Below are 19,369 nucleotides of genomic sequence, written 5' to 3'. Positions count from 1 at the left end.
GAAAACAGAGGTGCAGCGGAGGACATGGTGCAAACCGGGACTGCTTCAGTCTTGGCTCGCACCGGGTTCCCCACCACTATGCCTTTGCTTTCTAAATGTAGTAAGTATGCCTGTGGCTCTGTCTTTTAAATGTGGTAAGAGGCGGCTCTTACTCCATTTAAAAGGCAGAGGCCCAGTGGTCCCGGAGCCGGTGCGAGCCGGGACTGCTGAGTCCTGGCTCGTGCCACCCCTGGGAGCTAACCTTGCTGCAGTTCTGCAGCTTAAATGTAGTAGGAGTTGGGCTGCCTGCACACTGGCTCCTACTACATGTAAACTGCAGAGCTGCAGCAGGGATAGCGAGCCCCCCCTCGTTATCGACTAATTGCGTAGTCCATGGAAATTCCATCCACTACTTGATTAGCTAATTCAGCGCTACTTAACATCCCTAGTATGATGACCTCCATGGCTGGAACTGGGACCTGCAGAGCAGGAAGCATGAGCTGCTACAGCTTATGCTAGAGAGCAGGGGTAGGGAACCTAAGGCCTGGGGACTGGATGTGGCCTGATGTGGTCCCTGGCTTGCCTGGATCCTGCCCCCAAGGTTCAGAGCTCCCCTCCAGTACTGGGGAGCCAGCACTGGTACTCTAGCCTCCCTCTGTGGGGCTGGGCGATACACAATCTACTAGCCTGGGCCCCCCAAGACTCTGGTGTGCAAGGGGAATGCTGGGAACATCTTTCTCCTTTCAGTCAGGGCTGCCTCACTTCGCTCCCCGACTTACTTCCGAAGGAACAGCCCTTGGAAGGTGTCCTAGGTTGGGCACCCAAAGTTACTCATCCCCCTTGAAAACCTTGGCCTGAGCACATAGGGCAAGGATAGCTGGAAAAACAAGGACCCATGAACTCAGATTGTAGCCGGAAATGAAACCAGTAAGAATGTAGATCTATATTTCACTTGTGACAGGTTCAAGCAGGCAAGCAGGAAGTGTAACCCGCCTATTGTTAAGCAAGTGACTAAATGTAACAAACAACAGTGACCGCAGAGTCAGCAGGTTTGCATAGTGCCGCTAACCTTATTTGGAGATAAACCTGACTTCCAAGGATATTAGAAGCAAAATAAGGTAACCTATCGCGCTAGGGCACATAAACCAGGAAGGATGTTAACCCTATAAGACCCCTTGCTTACTCGATGCTGGGGGTTGGCTTTGTTTTGAGCACTGAGCTTCTTAGCCGAACCTTGCAAACAATAAAATTAAGTTGGACCCAGCCTAAAAGTGTGACTCTCTTCTGTGGGCAAATTAGACTAGCCTCCAGGGGACGAATCTTGCAATTTATGCAACAAGATCTTGGTCTTCCATATTAATTTTAAAATGCATTTATTTTATCTGGGGCTTTTTCCAACCTCCTGTGCCTAACTTCGTTACTTCATTCATATCTGGGGAATTGAATATTTAAGCACTTCATTTCTTCCCTAGTGCTCTGATATAGAAATCATGTTTTTGGAAGCAGGGCTCGAGTAATATTAAGGACATCCAGAAACGTTACATGCAAAGGATAGGTGTGTGTCCTGTGGTCTCTGTGCTGTACTTCTGCTAGAGTCAAGGTATGTTTTGTATGTTTATATGCAAAATAAAATTGAAGCTCTTGAAAGTTGCAGTTTGTACTTGGGGAATATAATGTCTGTGTTTTAGTAACTGCAGTGGTTATACAAGAGTGCACTACCAGGGATCTGAAAATGTTTGTGATGGCAACAGAGTCTGTTTTGGGGAGCACTAGACACAGCTTTGAGTGGGAAGTGCTGGTGATCAAGAGTGTCACAGAAACAAAGAAGTGCCTTGACAAAGTGGTATCTCTCCTGAAACAGACTGGAGCTGCTGAGAGAGCGAATGCACTTCTACTCCATTCCTTGATTAAAAACACAAACCAACTATACACACAAGTTGCCAGATACTCTCTCACATATCTACATCAGGGGCTTTAGCACTGTATCTGAAAGGCAAAGAGAGGAGAGGCTGGCAAAACTAAAAGAGGAAAAGCAGGCTTTGTGTAGTAGAGGCTATATAGAAATAAAGGTAAATTGACAAGGAAGGAAAATGCAGACTTTGAATAGGAAGATTAAAACAGTTGGAAAGAGTAGAGCTCTATGGAGTATGATGTACAAGTACCGCTCTCTCCTGCTTTCCCTTGGTCTTAGTAAGAGATGTGGGTTTCATTGGTTTATTTTCTGGGGAGCTGTGAGGGAGCACGTTGGACAGTAGAACAATGCAGCCATCCCCATCTATACAGGGTCATTTAGTGACAATTCTCTTGCACACAAAAATGAATTCAGTACCAGAGGGGCAGATTCAATTTCCTAAGCAGCAAGCTGCAAGATTTGGATTCCCTAGAGCACCATGTTCAAATTCCAGCAGTACCAGTTTGGCTCTTTGTTCCTGAAAGGGTTGTACTGAGTTCCAGGCTGTTTGCTGGGAGCAGGTTTCTTAGGGACCTTAGTAACTGAGAATCTTTGAACGGACACTAAAGATCCTGTTCAAAAGATTCAGAGGGGTAGCCATGTTAATCTGAAACTGAAAAAATGTAAAAAACAACAAATAGTGCTGCAGGACCTTAGAGACTAACAAAAAATGTAGATGGTATTGTAGCAGAAAGTGAAACCAGTCTCCTGTTGAGTAAGAAATGTGAAATATATCTACAACTTTAACTTGTGACAGGCTCAAGCAGGCAAAATCCAGCAACAATGGTAATTGCAGAATTAACAAAAATGCACAGTGCTTAACTTTATTTGGAAGTTAACCTGACCTATAAAAATGCTAAGAGTCGAAATGCAGTAACCTATCGCGCTAGGGCACATAAACCAGGAAGGATGTTAACCCTATAAGACCCCTTATTTACGCAATGCTGGGGGTCGGCTTTGCTTTGAGCACTGAGCTCCTTAGCTGAACTTTGCAAACAATAAAATCGAGTTGGACCCAGCCTGAAAGTGTGACTCTCTTCTGTGGGCAAAGTAGACTAGCCTCCAGGGGACGAACCTTGCAATTTATGCAACAAATTTGGCGACCACAAAGGGACCTCCCTTGGACTACTCCAGAGTTGGACGACAAGACCGTTGTAGGTGACCGTGAAGTGCGCACCGGACTGTTTGAGTCCGTCACGGCACCGAAAGTGTGAGTCGGGAGATCCAGAAAGTTAAAGGAGTCTCTATTGAACGAGTCAACTAGGCTGTGAGGTCCGAAGAGAAGGCACCGGGGTATAGACGGAGTGAGTATACCTATTCCCTGTGTTCTTGCAGTTGTTAGTCCTTAGGGGACTCTTGCATTCAGCACATAGGTCTGAACATTGGAAAGAACACAGTATTGTGGAATCGGGTCACACCCGAATGGTAGAAACCTCTGTAAGCCCCATAGGGAACACCACGAACCCGTGGGCTGTGTGGGGAAATTATGGGGAGTTAGAACAACCCCAGGGATTGCTTTTGTTTTTAGTAGGAGTACTTCTGTTCTTGATATTAATGATTTGTTGGAAACCCAAATTGTGAAACTAAAAGTTTATGTGAAGAATGACTGTTGCTGACCAGGTCTGAGACTTAAGCTGACTCCAGCCGCCCCAAGAATCCTGCAAGGGGATACCCGATGACCAGGATATCTTGATTGCAAGGGGGGGTCAGCCGAACCTCGTGACCCAGCGAGTCTCCAAGCCCCCTGTTTGTCTATATTTATTGCTGTCTAATAGACCTGTCTTAAGTGTCACGGTTCCACAAGGGCACACCGGTGTCTCTAGTGAGGCAGCCAAGCGCTGGACCCTCTCTGAGTTCGGACGCTAAAAGCTGGTGTGGTGTCATTCTATCGACACACGGAGCCGTGGTAAAAGCTTGTTGACTGTGTGTGTGTGTGTGTGTGTGTGTATGTGTGTAATAAATATATAGACATGGGTTCAGGAAGCTCCCGGATAGAAAACTCTGCAACCCCATTGGGATGCATGTTACGGAATTTTAGTAATTTTAAAGGTGACTATGGGGTAAAAATGGCAAAGGATGAGTTAATTAAATTTTGTCAACTTGAATGGCCAACTTTTGGGGTAGGCTGGCCAGACACCGGGTCCTTTGATGTGAATTTAGTATCCCTAACCCATGGAGTTGTAACTCGGGATGGACACTGGGATCAGTTCCCATATATTGATTGTTGGTTATTCCATGCCCAGGATCGACCAAAATGGCTGCTGAAGTGTAGAATGGGAACGTGTAAAGGAATGGCTGCGAAAGCAAGAACGCTGGGAGGCAAAAGTAGCTCGGGCCCCAAAGTTTTAAATGACTCAGGTAGCGAGATCGACCTCACTCAAGGCAGACAGAGGAGAGCCCCAGTAATAGGGCAGCATGAGGGGGGAGGAAATAATAACGACCACTTGTTAGTACTAACTCCACAGTCCTCTCCCGAGCGCTCCCCTCCTCCGTATAATCAGCCAGATGCAGGAAAGAGCCCCACCGCTCCTCCTGAACTCCCCTCACAAGGAGTCCACCCTGAACTCCCCTTCTTCCGAGACCAGGCTCCGACCAGTGAAAGAGAATGCTACATGCTTAGACCTAGAGACAAGGGAGAAGAAGTGATTCAGTGCTGCCCCATGAGGGAAGTAGCTAGAGGAGATGGGGATACGGCTTTTGTTTATGTCCCTTTTAGTACTTCAGACTTGTTCAACTGGAAAAATCAGAACCCTTCTTTTAGAGAAGACCCCCTAAAAATGCAAAGCCTTTTTGTGTCTGTGGGCCAGACCCACTGACCCACATGGGCAGATGTCCAAATGATGTTGCAGACTCTGTTAACCACAGAGGAGCGCCGCTTAGTGCTCGGCACGGCAGATCGCATCGCAGAAGAACGTAGGACCCACGGGGGGGGGGGGGGGGCAGTAAGAGGTCTCAGGGAATTATGCCCGATAGAAGATCCAGGGTGGAATGGCCATGAAGCCGTAGGCCGAGAGCGCAATGCGGAATATCTCAGAATCATAGTACAAGCATTGGGACAGGCAGTACTGAGAGTTACCAATTTGTCTAAGTTATATGATATCCGGCAAGAAAAAACTGAAGACCCCTCCACCTTCCTAGGGGGACTGTTTGAAGCCTTTCGAAGATTTAGTGACCTAGACCCCGAGTCCCCTGAGAATCAGCGGATGGTAAATTTAATGTTTATAGGACAGGCCACCCCTGACATCCATAAGAAGCTACAAAAGACGGAAGGCGGAGCGGGAAAGCCTATATCCGAGCTAGTAGAAATAGCATACAAGGTATACGGGAATAGAGAACAGACAGCAGAAAAGAGAGAGGACAAAAGAGGACAAAAACAAATGGCAATGTTAGCCGTGGCCATCACGGGTAACTTGAACCAGAGACAGAGGAAGAACCCTGAGAAAGGAAAGGGACAGGTAGGAATGGATGAATGTGCATATTGTCGGGAAAAAGGGCATTGGAAGAGAGATTGCCCACAACTGAAGGCAAAGGGGAAGAAAGGACAATTGGAGAACCGCCAGATGCGGGCAGAGTCCTCCGGGGAAGAGTCTAGTTGAAGGGGACCGGGATCTAAGGCCACCACCCTTCGAGCTGAAGCTCAAAAGGATCCCATGGTAAAAATAAGGGTGGGTGGCAGGGATTATGAGGCTCTGGTGGATACTGGAGCCACGTTCTCTATGATTCCCGTAAAACCCCCCTCAGCTAAGGAAAGTGGAAAGCATGTGATAATGGAAGGAATTGAGGGAAGAAGAAGCAGGCTACCCGTATGTAGACCCCTCCTCACGAAGATTGGAAATAATATGCTGGAGCATGCCTTTGTTGTTTCATCTGCATGTCCAGTTGCCTTGCTGGGGCGAGATATGCTAACTAAGCTGCAGGCTGAAATTTACTTCCGTGGTGATCAGATTGTAGTGCAGCTGCCGGTGAAACAGGGCTCAAATTACCAGATGGCCCGGTATCATGAGCTTTCGTGGGCAGAACCCACTTCTTCAGATGAAAGAGCCTGTGTTATTGATCCAAGAATTGAGGTTTGCCTTTGGACAGACCCTCTTCCCCATACTGTTTCCAGAATTCCACTTGTGTTTTCAGAGGGTGTTTTGTTAATTATTCTGGGATCCTTTGGGGTGTGCACGGCTGTGTCATTTTGCAATATATTTTGTGTGGATGTTTTGCAATAAGCATATTGAGCAAAGGTGACAGGATTTAAGAGACACAGAGACCCTCACGATTTCCAGTAGGGCAGCATTTAAGAAATGGACGTTCCTAGAAGTGATGGGAGCCATGAGTGGAAAGTGGGAGGAGGCAATGACAAATAAAATCAGAGGTGGAATACAGCAAGACTTTGGGAGGTCATGAAAACACAGAGAAAAAGCTCATTGACGTGGCTGTGCTCATTAGGAAAGAAAAGTCTCAAAAAATGAGGAGTAACATTAGTTCGGACTAAGGGCTTTAGTCCGAACTAACGCGTCCCGGCGCGCACTTCCTGGTTCGAATCAGCTGTGATTTGAACTAGCGCGCCGGCGAGATCATGTTAATGGAGCGCGGGATATTTAAATCCCCGCTTCATTAACTACTTCGATTGTCTCCATTTGCATCCCTAGTTCGAACTAGGGATGCAGTGTAGACGTACCCTCTTAGAGGCAGGGAAAGTAGGGAACATTTCTGGGGAAGGCACATAATAAAGGATTCATCACATAGTTACATGGCTTAAAACACCAGCACACCAAAACGTCATGATTGGGTATGCAAAATGGTCATGTGAATTGCAGGCTTCTACCTTGCATCCTGGCTAGGTTCTGTTATTGCCAACTGCTATTCACTTCACACTTAAATAGCATTCTGTTATTGGCAGATCTCAAAATGTTTTATAAACATGGGTAAGTCCCCTCACACCCATTTCACCAAGAGCAGTGTAAATGGCATATGGACCTGAACTAATTTACATCAGCTCGTTCTCTGGCCCAGATTGCTGAAAGTGGTTTGTTCAAAGTCACCCAGAAAATGCCTGGCAGAGCTGGCAAATGGAATGTGGATCTCTTGACTCCAAGTCCCATGCTTCAGCCACTGGCTGCAATGCCTGCTAGACAGTATGTTAACAGAATAGTGATGAGGCACAATTGAGAATTAAGCAATCCCTAGTCAGAAGTTTGGCAGGCCAGTCCTGCACTGTGAGTGCATCACTGTCAGGGTTTAATAATTGGGCTGAATTCACTGATGGCTGGAACTCAGGAGCAAATTCTTTATAATGCAGTTTTAAAAGAGAACTATTTGGGAAACAAACCTGTACAGCAACTAGTATCATGTGCCATACAAAGAGAAGGAAGCATCAGTTAGCGGCAATGGACAAGTCATGAAATCCATGACTGGCAAGTCAGCACGTGTGTGTGCGTGTACGTGCACACTCATTTAGATCCATTGCACCACAGTGAATTTACATAGGGTTTTATGGGTCTAATCCAGTGTTTCTCAAAGTGTTCCACAGATGCCGGGCCGCCCCCATTTGTTTACTTACCAGCTCCATAGCCACAGAGCCTCGTGATTCCCATTGGCTGCAGTGTGCCATTTGCAGCCACGGGGAGCCGTGGGAAGCTGTGTGACCTGAGCTGCTGCTTCCCGCAGTTCCTCTTGGCTGCAAATGATGAACCCCAGCCAACGGGAGCTGCAAGGCTCTGTGGCGGCAGAGCGAGTAAATAAACAAACCAAAACGTCCCAGTAGAATGGGCCTGCAGACTACTTTCAGAAACACTGTTTCTGAAGGCAGGAACTGGTTCGTACTGTCTAGAGGCCAAATGCTTAGCTGGTGGAGGTGGGGCAAATGGAGGCAATGGGGTGTGACGAGGTAACACCAGCTAGGGATCTGGCTATATTATATTTTTAAAAAATCTGGGGTTTTTTGCTCAGTGTAAGCAAGTTGGAAGCTTGAAACTGCAACCAGCTTTTTCTTCCCTGAGATTTGTGTTGACCCCCATGGAATGCAGATTGTCTTACATTTGTGAGATAGATAACAGTTTTAAAAATTACCACTGCAACCAGAAGGTTAAAAAAGCAAATAATTAGTTTTTTAAAATTGAGTTTGATCTGAGTTATTGGGCTGTTTTAATCTCAAAGCTGAATTCAGCTCATTGAGCTTAGTGTAACTGGTGTCATAGGGTATGTCTACACTTGCCCCCTAGTTCGGACTAGGGAGGCAAATGAAGCATATTGAAGTTGCTAATGAAGTGCGGGATTTAAATATCCCATGCTTGATTAGCATATTTGCGGCTGGTCGCCATTTTAAAATGCTGGTCGCCTGATTTAACTTCCTGCGTGTAGACGTGGTAGTCCGATCCAAAACCCTTCCCTCGAATTAACTGTTACTCCTCATTGCATTGGAATATTTAAATCCTGCACTTCATTAGCAACTTCAGTATGCTTCATTTGCCTCCCTAGTCTGAACTAGGGGGCAAGTGTAGACATACTCATAGTTTGGTTCCCTTGTATGTGTTATGACTTAAAAATGGTATAAATGCTGATTTTTCTGTCTCTATTCCACAACACATTCCTCTCTTTACCCAGCTTCTGTTTCCCCGGCAGGTCCCCCACCTCTTCTCTCTGCAGCCAACAATAATGTAGAAAGGAACAATTTTTGGAGCCATACAATTTACCAGTGAATAGGCATTGTAGAAGAGAGGACGTTCCTGGTGGCTAAATTGTTGTAGCTGCTTTGTCTCCTCTTGCACCCTCTGCTGACAGCAATGCCATCGTGAAGTATGTTGCCTCATCTTGTGACTCAGCCCTCCAGCTGCGTCACATGCTAGTGCCACACCCCATTCATGTCCAGACAAACTCCACAAGACCTTGTGTCAGGTCTCTAGCCCCTGCTGCTGGCGTCCTTACACCCCTTTCTCCAGGTTCTGAATTGTCCTTGTCCCTCTTACCTCAGGAGGCTTCATACCATCTTCTCAGTGGCAGGTGAGGGAACCCAGGCCCACCCTATGGGTTGCCGTCCAGGGACTAAAACAAGCAGCCAAGCTCCACACCATCAGACACCTTGGACCTGCTTTCCTGGTCTCCTCCTACCATTCATCTTCCCTAGGCCTTTCTCCACAGTCCCTTCCTGGGCTGGGATGGTAGGTTTGCAGAAATGTTGGTGGAGCCCAGAATGCTCAAGGTCCACACCCCTCCCCCACCTCCATACAGCTCTGAGAGGGAGATTGGGTGGCTCCAACCCAGGATTCACTACTCCTAGCTTCAGACCTCTCTCAGTCTTTCCCCTGGGCCTCTTCTCTTGCTTTCTTGCCACTGTTCCTGTCTTCCTCAAACCTCAGCTGGGTTTGATCACCAGTTGTGCCATGTGGTCTAATTGGGTTCAGGCTCTAGTTAACTCACTGTGAACCCATGTGGGGTGTGTACATCCTATCAAATATCATGCAAAATGGTGGAAATATCAGTCTCTGTAAAAATGCAGCCTGAATGTTGAGAAATGAAACCTTTGGGTTAGGAATTTTAACTTAGACTCACAGAATATTAGAACTTGAAGGGATCTCGAGTGGTCATCATGTCCAGTCCCCTGCCCTCACAGCAGGACCAAGCACCATCTAGACCATCCCTGACAGGCGTCTGTCCAACCTGCTCTTAAATATCTCCAGAGATGGAGATTCCACAACCTCCCTAGGCAACTTATTCCAGTGTTTAACCGCCCTGAGAATTAGGAACTTTTTCCTAATGTCCAACCTAAACCTCCCTTGCTGCAGTTTAAGCCCATTGCTTCTTGACCTTTCATCAGAGGCCAAGGAGAACAATTTTTCCCCCTCTTCCTTGTAACACTCTTTTAGGTAATTGAAAACTGCCCTCATGTCCCTGAAAACTGCTATCATGTTCCCGCTTAATGCTGCTCCTTATTGATACACCTTAAAACTAAAGCAGAGGAAATAATTAATATCAAATAACTTACTCGTTACACCTCATATTCTGTGTTTATTCATCAAACTTCTTGAATTTTTAGTTTATGGCTGGAGTGTGACTATTCACAATTTTGAATACAGAACAGAGTGAGATCTTAATTCGCCTATGTATGTCAGTTGGTGGGGAAAAAATGTAAGCTACTCATGGATTTTAATGAACTAGCTCTAAATAGTGCATTATCCGTCTGTGAGCCAGCATGGATTCTTCCTCCACTGCCATACTCTATGTGGGCAAATCCTGTTACAGGATCAGATCCTGGCATACTGCCCTATTTTCTAAAGTTCTCAGCCATCAGCACCATTTTTATTTATTTGCAATTCCACATCCTGTGTGGCATTTTTACTGTTCCCTTGGAAAGTCTGACAACCTGATCCACTGAGTACCATGGGAGATGGATTGAGAAATTGTTACAAAGTAATTGTCTCTTCTTACTACAAGTTGGACCTCCCTGGTCTGGCCACCCTCAAGTCCTGAAGGAGGGAGTTTCCTAGACTGGGGAGGCTAGCCCCTCTCCCGACAGACTCTGAGCTCTCCCAGGGTCTGTAGGCAGATCGCCACACTCCTCTGCCCCCAGGCCACTGGGCTCCTGGCTCTGTGGCCAGCCCCAGGGTGCTGGGCTCCACTGCTCCCGGGAGCCTGCAGGGCTCCGTTGCCCCAGTACCTTAGGACTTGTCAGCCAGCCCCAGGGCTGATGGGTTCTGCTCCCCCAGGGCCGATGGTGGACTTGCTGGCAGTGGATGTTGCTGGGCCAGAGAGTCCCAGATTTAGGAGATTCAACCTGTATTTACAATTCTAAATGAGAGATGGGTCAACCCGGAACTAACATTGAAATTAAAATTTAACAAATACAGGGGAAAGCTTGCAGATAGGTCCAACTTTGCAACTGAAGTCCATGTCTTCTACTAATTCCAACCCACCTTGGTTGGTTACACAAATAAAAGGACTATTCAGAGATATTCTGAAAAAGTCTAACACTTCATTTCTTATCTCTTAAATTATCCTTATGTGTGATCTGTATTATCCAGTAGTGTTGCTATGTAAGATTTCAAAGAAACTCTGGTTAGATTTTTGTTTTGTTTTGTTGTGTGGCTTATGCGGAAGGATAGAGTTAAGTTTGAGTGTCTGGATGCAAGCTTTTGAGTTTCTTTATTTGTGAATGCTTGCTATGTTAATATTTCTAGTATTTTGTTGTTGTTTTTGCATGGTTGATTTTGTGTGGAATTTTTCTTGGTTTTGTTAAAAAAAATCATGAAAACTATCCTCAGCTCTTCTGTTTAGAGCCTGTCCATTTCTTTAATTCATAGCTGTTTATCTAGATACCTTTGGAATTAAGGAGGTTAAGAAGTGGGTAATTGGCTAATCGTGTAGTCAATAAAATTTGTATCAACTACACGATTAGTCAATAAGGGGAGATGCTCTGTCCATCTCGCAGCAGGTCCAGGAGCTAACACCACTGAGGCAGCTGCAGGCAGCCCGGCTCCTACTACATTTAAACTGCAGAGCCACACTGAGCAGTCCTGGCTTGCACTGGCTCCGGAACCACCACAGCTCTGCCTCTCCTAGGCCCCTTCCCACCCGCACAATGCAGAGACGGTGCTGGGGGGAATCAGCTTTTAAGCCAGCTCCCCCCAGCGCCGGCTCCTGCTCCCCTCTGCCCCGCTGCCTCTGTATCCGAGGCAGAAAGGGGTGAGGGGAAGTGAATAGTCGAGTATTCACTCGACTACCTGATAAGCCTAGACTTATTGGGTAGTTGACTACTTGACTAGTTGCTTACATCCCTATTTGGAATATAGCAATCCTTAACCAAAGCCCCTTTTGGTTTCTCATAACTGGGGCAGTAACATCTTATATGCTTGATCCACACATCCCAAATGTTACATATATTTTAATGAGCAAAACTGGCTTAGCTGTCTGGGACAAGGTTTGTTAGACTGAGTTAACAATGACCATGTTTTGATATGGCTTGGTTTGGAATGGTATGAATTTGGAAGAATTTGGTTGATAGTTTCTAATTGAGACACTTAGGAACTTGCTGAGTTTAGGACTCATTGGGCCAAATTCTCCCCTGATAGAAATCAGTGTCATCTCATTGAAATCAGCAGAACTTTGCCAGTTTATGATGGCAGAAATCTGGTACACTGAGTTAATTAAGATGCTTGGAATCTGGGATATCCTTGGTTACATTCTGAAATTACGTTGCCATCCCCAAAAGACAGAAACATTGTATTATGCAAGTGTACAATAGTGACTCTGTGTATTAATTAAAGCTGCAGAACTGGGTTTTATTAAACTTTAGCTTGACTGCATTAAGTTTCAAGGAGATCTACAAAACAAGCCAAGTTTGAAGTTTCTAGTTTCAGCCTCTTTAATGTTCTCATAGATGCAAAAAATTGTGTTTGGAACACCCGGGGAAAGGATAGCATTGCAATTATGATAGGAACAGACCAGTAAAACATGTGGTTTTGTAACTGAATTACACAGTGGCTGTTTTTGCCAAATACATTTCCTTGAAAGTTTGCTGTTGGGGTGGAGACCACACAGGGAAAATGTTCAGCACAGAAGGAATTTAGTGTGAGCAACATGCCCTGTATCCTGGCCTGTGCGATACATCAGAGCTAACCTATGCAGCAGCGATCACAGATTTATGTAGCACTGCCTCCCCCAGGCCTTTGTTGCCATCTTGCCCAGTCCAATCTAATCAGTGACGTGCCCTCTGGGTAGCTTATTTGGATATTAAACTCAATTTATTTTATGCCCTCTCAAGTTTTAAACTTCAGTGAGCTGCAGATTTTTGCATTGATAATTAACAACTGCACTGTAGGAACTGCCAAGAAGAAAAGCTGGAGGTTTTGACAGCTGGGTGAGGGACAGATGATGGTTTTTAGAACCCAGGAAGTCATGAGAGCTGGTGTTGGAGTATGCTGTTCAGGAGATGGTTAAGCTTTGGTAATAAGGAGGTTATGCATCCTTTTAACTTCCTCTTTTGGACAAAGACAGAGGGCGTGTTGCACTTTGAAAATAAGAGTTTTGGTTGGAATTCCTCATCCGCCTCTCTACCAACTGGCTGCTCCACTGTCCTCCTTTCCAATATCTGTTGTTGGGGCTAAAAATGACAACACTATATTAGTTAGATGCTATTGCCAATCTGATCAGCCGCAAACCAGTGAATGTGGGCTCTTTACACTCTTGTGATCAGACTGCAGGGGAGGTTTACATATCTCTAATAGGGTGGCCAGATGGTTTCAACAAAAATACCGGACACACTTGACATTACATCGCAATCTACATTACATCTTATTTAGAAAATACCGGACATTTATATTTTCTCGTTTCTATTTTCTCAATTTGTTTCCTGAACAGAAAGCTCAAATACTGGACTGTCCAGTTCAAAACCGGACACCTGGCAACCCTAATTTCCGAATTATTGTTTCATGCTGCCTGCATATTCAGGTAGATGTCTCTGTTTTCATGAGCTGAAGGATTTCTTTGCAGTCATGTGACTTGTTTATGTTATTGACAAGGCCTTTTCTATATGCAGCTGGAAAACAGCAATTAGAAGGGGAGTTGGAAGTTGACCTTAACTAGAACAGCTGCTACCTAGACATGTTCTAATCGACTCTCCTACAGGAGGACTCCTTGTAACTAGTGTAAACTGAGTGTGTGGTTCAGACCTGTATATAAAGTGTGTTCAATATTTTCACTTTCTGTCACAGCCTAATCTAAGTACCAAACTTCTTAATTAGGTTTTGGATGAATTCCAGCTTAGTGCTTTATGTGCCATTATATCTTCTGTAAAATGGTGCTTAAAAGTAACTAGCACATTCCAGATGAGAACTGCCTAGAAAAATTCAAAATCAAGATGTAATAATATATCACACTATCAATAAAACAAGAATTAGCTGAACAGTGTGCGTAGGTCCCTTCTTCAGTTTGTCCCATATTTTCCTCATCTCTCATGGCTCCCATTCCCAGACAGCTCAGAAATTTTTAAGTATTGTGAGGATTCCACAGAGAAGCTAGATGATTCTGAACTCAACTTGGTTTTTAGAAAGCTTGCGTGTCTGGGCCAAATTTTAATATGTTACCCCGCTGCAAACGTGGATCAACTCCACTGCCTTCACTGGGGGCTGAGATATACACTGTTGTGATGGAGGACAGGACAGTGAACACAGAATAAGATAATGTGAATTTAAAGTAGACTAACTATTCCTTGGAGGCAGCAAGAGGTGGGGGCAGACAGGTCTGCGGAGATGGCACTCACGGAGCGCTAGTTTAAAAGCCAGCTCCCTATGCATATCAGCTCCTGCCTCCCACAAAGGCAGCGGGGAGTGGGGAGATGGCTCTGTGGGAGCTGATATGCATGGGCAGTTGACTTGAAAACAGACTTCCTGCATGTACCGGCTCCCATCTGCCCCATCTCACCCTCTGCGCTGCTGCCTCTCTATCAGAGGCAGCAATGTGGGGGTGGAGGGAGCAGGCAGCTTCACGGGATCCAGTATTTGTGGGGAGCTGTCTTAAAAGCTGGCTCCTCCTGGGCACCAGCTTCTGCCTCCCCTTGCCCTTGCTGCCTCTGATACAGAGGCAGTAGTGTGGAGTGGGTGGAGGTATGTGTAGTCAGTAGGATTAACCGATAAACCCAGGTTTATCAGTTAATCGTGTAGTCATCTAAACATTGACATTCCTAATTGAGATAAAAGGGTGGGATTTGAAAGTGTAAGTTGATTTTACTCTGCCACTGATGTCAGGGGTAAAACTCCTTTTAACTTCAGCAAGAACAGAGTTAGGACAGCATGGAGCACTCTTGCAAATGGCACCCATAATGTCTCATGTGAGTTCCAACCCAGAGAGACAAGCACCATAGCTTTTCTAGCTTTGTGCTGTACAAAGCAAATTATACTGATGCGTTTCAATAAATGGTAATTGTTCTGTGATGAATGAAACGCAGAGGCAGTGCATATGCTGTCTACTAGTCTATGTTTCTGTATTAATATTGAATCAGTGCTAATACAGCATATTTAGGAAGAATCACAAAACATAGGCCAGATCCTCAGTTGAAGTAAAATGGGATAGTGAAGTAATTGGAGCTGCATTGGTTTACACGCCATAGATGATCTAGCCTTCCATGTTTAAATTGAATACAAAGTATGAGACACCTGCATTCACTGGGGAGCTATATAGGCTGCACAATATTTTAGGATGTGCTGCGATTTAAGAAGACAGTGGGCTTTGGTAGGGCTCTGTGTGGGGGCAAGCAGAGTTCCATCTCCGGGGGGGTTCCTAGCAAGTGATGTTCAGAAAGCACCTCTGTTGCAATTGTATTTCAAAAGAGAAATCAGGCTGAGTGTATTAGGAAATGGCCACATGCAAGATCGCCATCCTGTGATAGCCGGCTCCTTGCATCCTAAGGAGTCACATCCTATTTGTCAGCTGCGAATCATCGGTACTTTGAGCTGGCTGAATCGTCAAGCAATGTGCAAAAAAAACGGCCTTTTGTTTATTGGGGCAGGTGGATTGAAGCTTTAGGTCACTAGCCTGAAAAAATCACTCCGATGGCAACCACTGGTCTCCTGTATGTTTGTATCGCACGCCTGACGGGAGCCATTTTCCTCTTGGAGTGGGAATGCTTGCTCCTGTTGGCTGTTGAGAGCCCGTGAACTTCCTGCATTGCAGAAACCTGAAGTATACTTGACAGATCCCTAAATGAACTTTGATTATGAACTGAGTTGGTCATTCAGGACCTGAATCCCCTCTGTCCCATGAAACCATATTTTTGCCATGCAGAGACAGTTGGGACTGGCCATCAGAGAGAGGACATTTCACCCATATCCTGTCCAACCAAGGTTCAAAATCAGCCTTGTGAATGAAAGCTGCACGCTGGTGGCTCAGTCACTCCAGTCCTCAGTGAGCAGGTCAACCAGCCACCAATGACAGAACTGGGTGCATTTGCTGACAGGGTAACCAGGGGCTCAGAGGGCACAGAGACAAAGGTGCCTTCTTAGCTCAAAAGGCCATCAGTAGGATTGGAGCTGTGCACGTGACGCCCTTCAGCCCTTCTCACAATCCCACTGTGTTTCTCCCAGTCAGGGCTAAAGGCAGAGGCTGGACGTAATGAGCCAAGCAGTTAGGAACAATAACAATGCAAGGAGGGGCGGGGTGAAGAAAAGTGGCTTGTTTAACAGTACAAATGAGCCCAGCACCCAGAGGCCTGCCTCCCCCAGTGACTTGGGGTGTAGAGGTAAGGTGTTCAGCAAGCACACAAAAGGGCAGGCAACGGGAGGAGAGAAGAAATGTTGTTCCTGCAGCAAAAATGCCAGCTCTTAGCAAAGGCCACCGCGGGTGGACTGTGGTTGTGGGTAAGGGAAGGAGGGTGCTGAAGTTAACAAAAAGGAAGGGGTCTGACCAGTTAGTGGCTTTGTCTCTAATGCTGATTAGATTCACTCAATGTTTTTTCCCTATTGCCTTGGTAGAGGGATGTGGGTTGAGGTTGGGCTCCCTCATTTCCCCCTGTTATATTGTTTCTTTTTCTTTGGTTATTTTTCCCCCCTGTGTGGGGACATTGGCTCCATCGGTTGGTTTTGGATTTCAGAGGCAGAAGGCAAGACATGACCAGCTGGTGTCTTGAACTGACACAGGTGCAAAGACAGCGGGGAGTGGAGAGCCAAGAATAATTACAGGTTTCTGAAGCATCAGGCCTTGCCTGAAAAGGGCTTGCTGAAAAACTGCTCTTTATGGAAAATTAATGGTGATGCTGAAAACCTGTCAGAACTACTATTGTTGTCATGGGGGTAGTTCTGTCTTAAAGGGACAGTGTCTCCCTGTTCCCTCTGCACAATGAGAGAGGACACAGCCTTTCCAATGTTAGCACAATTGAAATTTCATGTGACTGTCATTTGATTTAATGGCCTTGTGTCTCAGTCAGTGTCTCTTGGCTGGAACCTAAGATTATGCTATCCAGCTCTCTTTCTCTGGAGCTTTTTATTTATTAACCCCGAATCTCTGTTTCTCTCCCAAGGGACAGTGGGTAGCTGGCAGAGAAAGAGAAAATGAAACTAGCAGCAGCAGAACTGACAAACTTGTTTCTTTTGTTCTAAGGGGGGAGATTTGCAAAGGAGCCCACTTCATTCAAGGTCACTGGAGCTGGGTTTCCTGTGTGTGCCTTTTGAAAATCTACCCCAGCTACCTGTCATGATACATCTAGAGAGATGTGGGATGCCAAGTTGGATCCACTACTTGCAATTCCAGATTCTAGCTTAAATAGAAAACAATCCTCCCCTTTTCTGAAGGGTGCTCTGCCTTCTTATTATCTAGCAACTGCGCCAATAGCCCAGAGACCGTGGTGTTTGTGGTCCAGTGCTGCAGATTCTACGTGTGATTCTGGTACCTCTGATTTCCCTGCTGAGAGAAGTGCAGAGCAGGACTGTGAATGACAGGCTTATACAGTTGTGACTGGTGTCCATGGGATCTGTAACTCCTTCAGGAAACAGTTGTTCATCATGTAGCTGATGAGCACAATGCTCTTTCATTAACAGTGTGCATTTCTGCTGCTGCTTGTCTGGTTTGTCAGTTAGGGTGAGTGAGTGAATGTTGACAGCTTGGGACTTTTCCTCAAAAGAAACCCTCTGCATTCATTTAAAGGGGGGCGGCCGCAGCAAAAAGCTTCTCTAACAATTACATGTTGCCAGAGAAGTGAGGCAACAGCAACATGTGATGCAGTTACAACTTGACCAAGTGTTTAATGCTGACTCCAGGAGGTTCGAGCCTTCTCTTCTGTGCAGGAAGCTGGGATAGCTCAGAGGATGAGAAGGGCGGATGTTCTGGGGCTGACTTTGCAGTGTGCAGGCAGGAAATGGGGTGCCTTTTAAATAAACTTACTGATGGAGCAGGGAGACAGATAAGCAGTTTCTTTGGACTCTTGAAACAGGACTGTCAGAGATAAAAACACATTAGACAGATCCTGGTCGTTTCACGTTCTTAGCATCTGTCTTGCACCACTTTTGTTTTCACAACATTATTCTTCAATTTTGAAAATTAGCAAGCTGGGGAGGAAACCTGAGAACCTGGTTTCAGCTCTTCCTGGCCTCTGAACTTGAAATACTAACTGAAACACGAAGGGATCATCTGCAGTCCCTTCAGTTCCTCGTACCACATAGCACCTCCAATGGCAATAGAAATCCCCTCTCCCCCAGTGTATGCCAGGAGCTACTGTTTCACTCTCTACAGAGACAGGCGCCCTGAGGTCAGGGCAGTACCTGTCGCTTGAGAAATTTGGGTTCAGTCTCCTGTTGCACCATGAACCCCCATGTGTGGCACTGGGCAAGACATTTGGGGACTCTGTGCCTCAGTTGTGTATGTAATAAATAGGGATAACAGTACTTCCTTAACAAAGAGGGTAGTTGTAAGGAGAAATACATTAAAGATTGTGAGGTGCTCCTATACTAGTGTAATGCTGGCCTGGGAGCAGATAAATAGACCTGTAGAAATCACTGGTATCCACACAAGAAATTAGCCTCAGTTTCAACATCTAAGGTAGACGTACCAGTGTAGACAAAGAAAGCCTTTGTAGGGTTATTGTGATTCCTACGGGCACATGAAATGATTTATATGGGTGCAACTCCACTAGTGGTTCAGAGTGATGTTAATTCTTATAGACAAGACCTGAGAGAACTTTATGAATAACTGTGCTTTATTCTCTTCTGTTGACTTGTGCTCCTTGCCATCATACCTGATAGCAACCAAGATCAAAAGAAGTTTAGTTATTTCTGTGAAAACAGTGTATGCTCTTTTCAGAGCATCTTATGAGAACAGATGTTTTCTCAGGGTGCAGGATTTAACCTGAGGACATGATGTGCACTATCAAGCCTCACATACGATTAGCCAAGCCTATCTGCAATCAGTAATGAAAAAATGTGCAGTATTGCTATTTGAACAGTCACTAGAGTTAACGTCCAGTGAGAGGCCGGCACTGGGGCCAGGTTCTTGGCTCATGTAGATCAGTATCATCCATTGACTGCAGCAGAATTACATTGATTGGGGTCAGCTGAGCCTCTGGCTCAGCATTTCTGTCTACAGGCAGTCCCCGAGTTACTCGGATCCGACTTATGTCGGATCCGCAATTACGAACGGGGCTTTTCTCGCCCAGGAGGACAGGAGCAGCGGGACGCCCAGATGCGCCGCGGTCCCGCCGCCCGTGTCCTCTGGGGCGAGAAAAGCTGCTCTGCATCTCCCTGGTCTGCTGGGGGGTCCCCCTAGCAGACCAGGGAGACGGGGAGCAAAGCCACCGAGGACACTGGCAGTGGGACAGCCGCAGCGCATCTGGGCTGTCCCGCTGCCCACGTGCTCTGCAGCTTTGCTCCGCGGCTTTGCTCCCCGTCTCCCTGGTCTGCTGGGGGGGGGCTCCCCCCAGCAGACCAGGGAGACGGGGAGCAAAGCCGCGGAGGACTCAGGTGGCTGGATCAG

The 19,369-nt window shown here is 46.1% G+C and overlaps 1 protein-coding gene across 1 annotated transcript in view; it reads left to right on the top strand.

Moving 5' to 3' along the window:
* Nucleotides 1–19,369, top strand: part of KLF7 (KLF transcription factor 7) — a 75,226-nt gene that overhangs the window by 25,557 nt on the left and 30,300 nt on the right. The window lies entirely within an intron of this gene.

Source organism: Pelodiscus sinensis, chromosome 7 (genome assembly GCF_052426305.1).
Source record: "Pelodiscus sinensis isolate ZL-2025 chromosome 7, ASM5242630v1, whole genome shotgun sequence".
Classification (NCBI taxonomy): Eukaryota; Metazoa; Chordata; order Testudines; family Trionychidae; genus Pelodiscus; species Pelodiscus sinensis.
Note: the sequence above shows the minus strand (reverse complement) of the source record. Positions and strands in the feature narration are given on the sequence as shown.